Raw genomic sequence first — 8,959 nt, forward strand, 5'->3', positions numbered from 1 at the left:
CCACCATCACCTGCCACCCAGATGCAGATTGTCACTCGCCACCGTCAACCAGACACAGCATGTCACTCACCACCGTCACTTTACACCCAAATACACTGTGTCACTTGCCACCGTCAACTGCCATCCTAATGCAGCTTTTCACTTGCCACTGTCACCCAGGTGCAGCATGTCACTTGCCCCCATCACCTTCCTCCCAGATGCAGCATGTCACTTGCCACTGTCACTTTCCTTCCAGACGCAGCATGTCACTTGCCACCACCAACCAGATGCGGCATGTCACTTGTAAAATGCAAAGGCAATTTGTAGGGTTTTTCCAGCAGTGAAAGTCTCACGGTTACACTGCTTCTGGCAGCCACTCCCCAGCGGCATCTGAGCGGGTAAACTGCCACCTGTGCAATTGCTGGTCCTGGAGTGAGGGTGGTGAGAGACGATGTGATCATCTCTCTTCTCGCCTGTGGCTGCAGTTCTGTCAAGAGCAGCCTTCGTGGCCGTGCTGTAAGGGCGGAACAGCATTGATGCGATGTGGGCAGTGAGAGCTGATGCCATCTCTCTGCTCACCCACCACACCACTGACAGAGCAGCCTTCACGGCCCAGCTGCAGAGGCGCCACGATCTGGTACCAGCCCATGGCCCGGTGGTTGTGACCTCTGTGTTAGGCCACACAGTCAAGCAACACAGACTCAAGAGCGTCCCTCTTCCAAACTATTGTCTCTGAATGAAGGTTTGGGTTCAAATCCCACTTCTGACAATATACTTTTCCTAAAGTGGTCGTAAAGGCACAAGATTCTATGCATGAAGGTAAAAAACCCTGCGCAGCAGTCCCCCACCAGACTCCCCCAATACTTACCTGAGCCCCCTATCGATCCAGCAATGCCCACAAAAGCCTCTCCTCTTCGGGGACTCACACTCCTGATTGGTTTTTGGCAGCAGCACGGCCAGTGAACCAATCAGGAGATGGAGGGGGGCGGGGCCTGAATCGCAGCTCCGTGTGTAAATGGACACATTGAGCTGTGGGTCGGAAGCATGCTTGCTTTGGAGCCCCCAGAGCAAACTTCTTGCTGTGGGGGCACCCGGCAGTAGGGAGGAGGGAGAAACCAGGAGCGGGACCCCGAGAATAGGAGGATCTGGGCTGCTAGTTATTTTTAGAAAAAAAAAAACACAAGACTTTAGTATCACTTTAACCCCTTGTCGACCAGCCGCCATTATACGGTGCGCTAAACGCCGTAGCTGTACATTGACCGCTTTAAAGGGGCATAGGGGACGCGCGCGCCTGCAGTGTGACGTTGGAGCCAATGCGCATGGCCGGCGACTGAGAGAGACAGAACGGGGATCTGTCAATGTAAACAGACAGATCCCCGTTCTGTCAGGGGAGTAGAGAGAGATCTGCTGTTCCAAGTGATCAGTAACAGCGATCTCTCTCCTCCTCCAGTCAGTCCCTTCCCCCAACAGTTAGAAAACACCTCCCAGGGAACACAATTAACCCCTTGATCGCCCCCTAGTGTTTACCCCTTCCCTGCCAGTGACATTTATACAGTAATCAGTGGCTATTTTTAGCTTTGATCGCTGTATAAATGTCACTGGCCCCCAAAAAAAGTGTCAAAAGTGTCTGATCTGTCCACCGCAATGTCGCAGTCCCGCTACAAATTGCTGATCGCTGCCATTACTAGTAAAAAAAATAATAATAATAAAAATGCCATAAATCTATCGCCTATTTTGTAGACACGATAACTTTTGCGCAAACCAATCAATGTACGCTTATTTAGTAAAAATACGTAGCAGAATACATATTGGCCTAAACTGACATAGTTACATAGTTATTAAGGTTGAATAAAGACACCAGTCCACCCTGAGTGAGTGTCTACAATTGTCCCTATCCCTGCACATTGCTCGCTCACATCGGTCCCTACCCCCAAGGAGCCCACAGTCCAAGGTCCCCATTCATATACTAGGGCCAATTTTGAACAGAGGCCAATTAGCCTACCTGCCTTTGGAGTGTGGGAGGAAACCCACGCAGGCACATGCAAACTCCAGGCAGGTAGTGTCATGGTTGGGATTTGAACCAGTGACCCTTTTTACTGCTAGGTGAGAGTGCTAACCACTACACCACAGTGCTGCAATACACATAATTTTAATGTTAATTTTAATGTTAATGTTAATTTTAATTTTAATTTTAATTTTTTTTTTTTTTTTGGGGGGGGGATATTTATTATAGCAAAAAAGTAAAAAATATTGGTTTATTTTTTTCAAAATTGTCGGCCTTTTTTTTGTTTATAGTATAAAAAAAAATTCAGAGGTGATCAAATACCACCAAAAGAAAGCTCTATTTGTGGGGATTTTTTTATTTTTTTGGGTAGGTACAGCGTCGCACGACCGCGCAATTGTCAGTTAAAGCAGTGCTGTATCGCAAAAGAAGACCTGGTCATTAAGGGGGGCAAATCATGTGCAAGAGACCTCAAGGTGTTCTAAAAATCTTGGTAACCAATTGTATATCTCGGGCCATACCTCATGTACTTCTATTGTTGAGGTCTCATTTGTCTTTGCAGCCTGCTGTGTTGGTATAACATGTATGTCCGTGTCAGTTCCACCTACAAAGCAGCCCTTACAGGCATGTTCCCAGCTGGGACTAGGAAGGTTTGGGAGGAGGGATCAGCTGATGTTCTATAAAAGCGGGGGTTGGGCGCAAGGAATTATAGAGCATGTAATCCTGATGTAGGTCACCTGAGAATAGTGTGTACTACCTGATTACTTTTACAGGTTGGCAACTTTATACAGTTGTCAGGATGGCCGAGCGGTCTAAGGCGCCAGACTCAAGAGTTGCTCTCTTCCCTGCACTTGGGTGTTCTGGTCTCCGAATGGAGGCGTGGGTTCAAATCCCACTTCTGACACATTACTTTTATTTGTTGCATTATGATGTACTTATCACAACAATTCTTCAAACACTTCATCTAATGGAGCAGAAGAGCAAAACTGATCACAAAGAGATCCTGAATCTTAATCTCCTGAAGCAAAGTCCTATTCTATGAGGTCACATAGTACAAAGAATGAGAGGACACGTCATTCATACACAGGGGGAGGTCACCTATTAGTGCACACTCAATGATATAGAAGTTCAGGGAAGTGTCACAAGGACAAGATGAACACATTTTAACCACTTGCCGACCAGCGCACGACGATGTACGTCGACAGAATGGCACGGGCAGGCAAATGGGCGTACATGTATGTCCCTTTAAATTTGCCGCCCTGCCATCGGAAGCGCGCCGCCGCCGGCGCGCTCCCGCGCTGGTCGGGACCCCCGTGAGTCCGGTCGCGGGACCTGCGGACTCGATCGCTGCGGGCATCCCCGCGATCGTCTCATGGAGCGGCCGAATGGAGAAGTGCCGTTGTAAACAACATTTCTCCATTCTGCCTAGCAACTAGTGACGCTGATCTCTGCTCCATGTGATTGGAGCAGAGATCAGTGTTCACTAAATGAAAGCCCAACCCCCCCCACAGTTAGTAACACACCCCTAGGAACACTTAACCCCTACACTGCCACCCACTGGTTAACCCCTTCACTGCCAGTGTCATTTACACAGGAATCACTGCATTTATATAGCAGTGATTACTGTATAAATGACAATGGTCCCAAAAATGTGTCAAAAATGTCCGATGGGTCCCCCACAATGTTGCAGTCACAATAAAAATCGCTGATCGCCGCCATTACTAGTAAAAAAAAAAAATAATAAAAAATTATTAATAAAAATGCTATAAAACTATCCCTATTTTGTAAACGCTATAACTTTTGCGCAAACCAATCAATAATCCCTTATTGCGATTTTTTTTACCAAAAATATGTAGATGAATACGTATCGGCCTAAACTGAGGGAAAAAATGTTTTTTTATATATTTTTGGGGGATATTTATTATAACAAAAAGTAAAAAATAATGCGTTTTTTTCAAAATTGTCGCTCTATTTTTGTTTATAGCGCAAAAAATAAAAACCGCAGGGGTGATCAAATACCACCAAAAGAAAGCTCTATTTGTGGGAAAAAAGGGTTAACTTGAGATGAATATTGGACGCATTCCTGTGGTGTGATACACCTGTAATTGCTTTGGGATAACACAGTACTAATAGTATTGTGATAAATAGGCTGGAGGCCTGCTTAACTCAGTCTCTTTATTAAGTTCTCTTCCGTGGGACTTCAGGTCCCAGCAACACTTCCGTGGGACTACAGGTCCCAGCAACAGGTGTATGAAAGTGTGTAAGAAACTGTGGGAAACAGCCCTCTCACCAAACTGCGTCTGAAGGAAGGGAACTGCTCCGCTCCGCTGGTCACAGTCTTGCTTCTCACCAGCCGACTCCCTCACACCACTCCGCAAGATGGACCAGTTCCCTCTGATGGCTCCAATAGGTGTCTCCGGATCCTTTCCAATCTGGTCACTCCGTCTCTCCAGCGATCAGGTGAGTGTCAGAGTCTTTGGATGTTCCGTTCCACAGTGGCTGTAGGCCGCGCTCTCTGGAGACCTCCTCACAGGTCCTTACAGGCAGGCCATGCGTCCAGAAGAGAAAGAAAATGTCGGTGTGTGTCCTTTTATAGCCTACCCAGCATGCAGTTCAGTACAGAGTGATCATGGGTAGGTCACTTGGCATTCTGGGTAGGTAGGTCACAGTAAGATGTAAACAGAACAGTCACTTCCTGTTATCTTGCTAGTGCTTGGAAAAGGAAAATTATTGAAGTCCATTTCCTGTATTTACACGCTAGATGGCGCCAAATACTAAGCTATAACATTGTCCATAGAATGACATTGCATTAATAGGCAAAAATGCCAGCGCTACATAAATAATAATAAAAATGGCATAAATCCAATCCCTATATTGTAGACGCTATAACTTTTGTGCAAACCAATCAATATACACTAATTTACCAAAAATATACAGCAGAATACAAATTGACCTAAACTGATCAAGAAATTAGTTGTTTTTTACTTTTTTTTTTGGGGGGGGGGGGGCAATTCATGTGCAAGAGGCCTTTAAGGTGTTATAAAAATCTTGGTAACCAATTGCATATCTTGGGCCATACCTCATGGACTTCTATTGTTGAGGTCCCATTTGTCTTTGCAGCCTGCTGTGTTGGTATAACATGTATGTCCGTGTCAGTTCCACCTACAAAGCCACCATTACAGGCATGTTCCCAGCTGATGTTCTATAAAAGCGGGGGTTGGGCGCAAAGAATTATAGAGCATGTAGTCCTAGCATAGGACGTCACCTGAGAATAGTGTGTACTACCTGTTGACAGGGGTCTCATATAGTTGTCAGGATGGCCGAGCGGTCTAAGGCGCCAGACTCAAGAGTTGCTCTCTTCCCTGCACTTGGGTGTTCTGGTCTCCGAATGGAGGCGTGGGTTCAAATCCCACTTCTGACACATTACTTTTATTTGTTGTATTATAATGTACTTATCACAATTCTTCAAACACTTCATCTAATGGAGCAGAAGAGCAAAACTGACCACAAAGAGATTCGAACAAAAGGTCACATGGCACAAAGGACGAGGGGACATGTCATTCGTACACAGGGGGAGGTCACCTGTGATTGGTGGACACTCCCTGATCTAGAAGTGTCACAAGGTCAGGACAAGATGAACACATTTTAAGCAATGGGGCACTATTCCTCTCTCTGATAAGAAATTTTGGGGCACTTCTCCCCCCACTGATACCAATGACAAGGGTGATATTCCCCCTACTAACTTCAATGATGGGGCACTATTCCTCCCTCTGATACCAATGATGGGGCACTACATCCCCCACTGAGACCATTAATGAGGCACTATTCCCCCTACTAACACCAATGATGGGGCACTACCCCCCCACTGATACCAATGATGGGGCACTACTCCCCCCACTGATACCAATTATGGGGCACTATTCCTCCCACCGATACCAATGACGGGGCACTATTCCTCCCACTGATACCAATGATGGGGCATCGATCCTGCCACTGATACCAATGATGGGGTATTATTCCCAATGATGGGGTGCTATTCCTTCCACTGATAAGAAATGATGGGGTACTATTCCTCCCCCCCACTGATACCAATGATGGGTACTATTCCTCCCACTGATACCAATGATGGGGCACTATTCCTCCCACTGATACCAATGATGGGGCACTAGTCCTCCCACTAATACCAATGATGGGCCACTATTACTCCTACTAATACCAACAATGCAAAATCATTGCCCCCACTGATAAGAAATGATGGGGCACTACCCCCCCCACTGATACCAATGATGGGGCACGATTCCTCCCACTGATAAGAAATGATGGGGCACTATTCCTTCCACTGATACCAATGATTGGGCACTATTCCTCCCACTGATACTAATGATGGGGCACTATTCCCTCCACTGATACCAATGATGGGGCACTATTCCTCCCACTGATACCACTGATAGGGCACTATTCCTCCCACTGATACCACTGATGGGGCACTATTCCTCCCACGGATACCACTGATGGGGCACTATTCCTCCCACTGATACCACTGATAGGGCACTATTCCTCCCACTGATACCAATGATGGGGCACTATTTCTCCCACTGATACCACTGATAGGGCACTATTACTCCCACTGATACCACTGATGGGGCACTATTCCTCCCACTGATACCACTGATGGGGCACTATTCCTCCCACTGATACCACTGATAGGGCACTATTCCTCCCACTGATACCACTGATAGGGCACTATTCCTCCCACTGATACCACTGATAGGGCACTATTCCTCCCACTGATACCACTGATGGGGCACTATTCCTCCCACTGATACCACTGATGGGGCACTATTCCTCCCACTGATACCACTGATAGGGCACTATTCCTCCCACTGATACCAATGATGGGGCACTATTCCCTCCACTGATACCACTGATAGGGCACTATTCCTCCCACTGATACCACTGATGGAGCACTATTCCTCCCACTGATACCAATGATGGAGCACTATTTCTCCCACTGATACTAATGATGGGGCACTATTCTTCCCACTGATACCAATGATGGGGCACTATTCCTCCCACTGACACCAATGATGGGGCACTATTCCTCCCACTGATACCAATGATGGGGCACTATTCCTCCCACTGACACCAATGATGGGGCACTATTGCTCCCACTGCACTATTCCTCTCCCTACTGACCAAAGGCACTATGTCATTTTTTATACCCACTGACCGGCAAGCCTGAGACCTTGTTTACTTCTGTCTGTTCTGATGTGCCGCACTTTCATGTCCGATCTATTAAAGCAGCACATTGAAAATAATCTGCTACCAACTCACCAAAATAGAAAAAAGAACCAGAAGCCCAGAATTTTGCTAAAGTGGTGCATTTCCATGCGTTTCAGTGCAGTGCAACAGCTGCGTTGCCTTAGTTTAAAGAAAGAACATTCCGGTATCATTGTAATATGCGATTTTGGCCCAGCATTTATAATAAGCTATATCATATGTATTGTGAAATCTTTGACAGATTTATCCAATGTGATATTTTGCACTATTTCCTAATCTCAAATGAGAAAATACCAATAGAATATAATTACAATGGGCACACTTAACTCCGTTTTAATACAATATCATACAACGAAACCAGAATTTATTTCCTCTTATAATATATAGAATATTTTAGAGTCAACTATGATTCCTGTATTTAAAAATTAAAACAAGTCATGGATACATGAAAAAAAAAAATGTAGCAGAAGTGCAAAATCGACCATGAAGGGACTCGAACCCTCAATCTTCTGATCCGAAGTCAGACGCCTTATCCATTAGGCCACACGGTCAACTCTTATCAATAAAACCTACATGATCAACCCTAAGGATTGAAGTATGTGTACACATTTATATGGACTATTGTGAAAAACAAAAATAAACAGACATAGAAAAAAAAATTGTCAGGAAAGTAAATATTTAGAAGACAGAAAAAAATAATATTAGGGAATTTGGTCCATGTGATGAAACTTATAAATGGCGGCTATATAGCTTACTCCAACACCTGACTATAAAGTTAAAACTATATTATCTGCCAAAAGACTTAAGCTCTATTTAGACCTGTACGGGTGCGACGGTGCACACGCAGTTTTTTGCGCATTTTGGTGCAGCACGTTTAGGGCAGCCTATTCATTTCAATGAGCGGCTCTACTTATGGCAATCATACAAAAGCGTGTATGGGTGCTCAACTTCACCTGCATTATACCAACATGTGTTGGGGTGCCATTAAGAACGAAGAAAAAAATATGCATGTTTCTGTGTGCTGCAGTATTCATTTAATTTATTAATTTATTATTTATTTTTTAATTGTTTTTTTTTTTTCAAATTTATACTTTATTCAAAGGGCAGGGAAATATGGAGCAAAACATGTAAATGGTACAGTGAACCAATAAGCATACAAATAGATCAATGCGGTAACGGGTGAGCTATACAACATGCACATGTGGTACTTTAACCTACGGAGCAGAGAAATAGGAACATCCAACATCTCGGCGCCGTCTAAGCAATTCCCTCCATAGCTCCACAGTAAAGAGCCTGTCCCGTCATGGCGTCTCCAGTTCCGTACTGTAAAGGCCAAAAGCCCTTACCAAGATTATTCCAGAAGCACTAGTCAGCACCATAAATCCCACCCTGATTTTCAAACTTATATAAAGAGAGGATAGTTTGGGCGTGGAGGACACTATCGTTCTCTCCAAGCCCAAACCCTTAAAAAAGAACAGAGAGAAATGTCAGAAAGGGAGACAAGAATTAGCTAGGAACTTAGACACAGGAAGATGGGGGATGAAGGGTGTGAAAGTGAGAGAGGGGGGAGGGGGGGTGGGAAGAAAAAGGGGGGTAGCGAAAAGGGGGGGGTTGTAGGATAGGGGTGGGGTCCACGGAGGCAGGACAGCCCCCCTGTATCGATCACCATGTGCCGGGCTCCAAGCTCTCCGTGGTGGT

The 8,959-nt window shown here is 45.3% G+C and overlaps 1 non-coding gene across 1 annotated transcript; it reads right to left on the bottom strand.

Annotated features, from left to right (window-relative positions):
• Positions 1 to 7,739: 7,739 nt before the first annotated feature.
• On the bottom strand, positions 7,740 to 7,812 carry TRNAR-UCG (transfer RNA arginine (anticodon UCG)). Its single transcript has one exon. It is a non-coding gene; the product is annotated as a tRNA-Arg (tRNA).
• Positions 7,813 to 8,959: the final 1,147 nt, after the last annotated feature.

The sequence above is a fragment of the Lithobates pipiens genome, unplaced genomic scaffold (assembly GCF_037356315.1).
Source record: "Lithobates pipiens isolate NorthernLeopardFrog02 unplaced genomic scaffold, aLitPip1_a1.2 Scaffold_1, whole genome shotgun sequence".
NCBI lineage: Eukaryota > Metazoa > Chordata > Amphibia > Anura > Ranidae > Lithobates > Lithobates pipiens.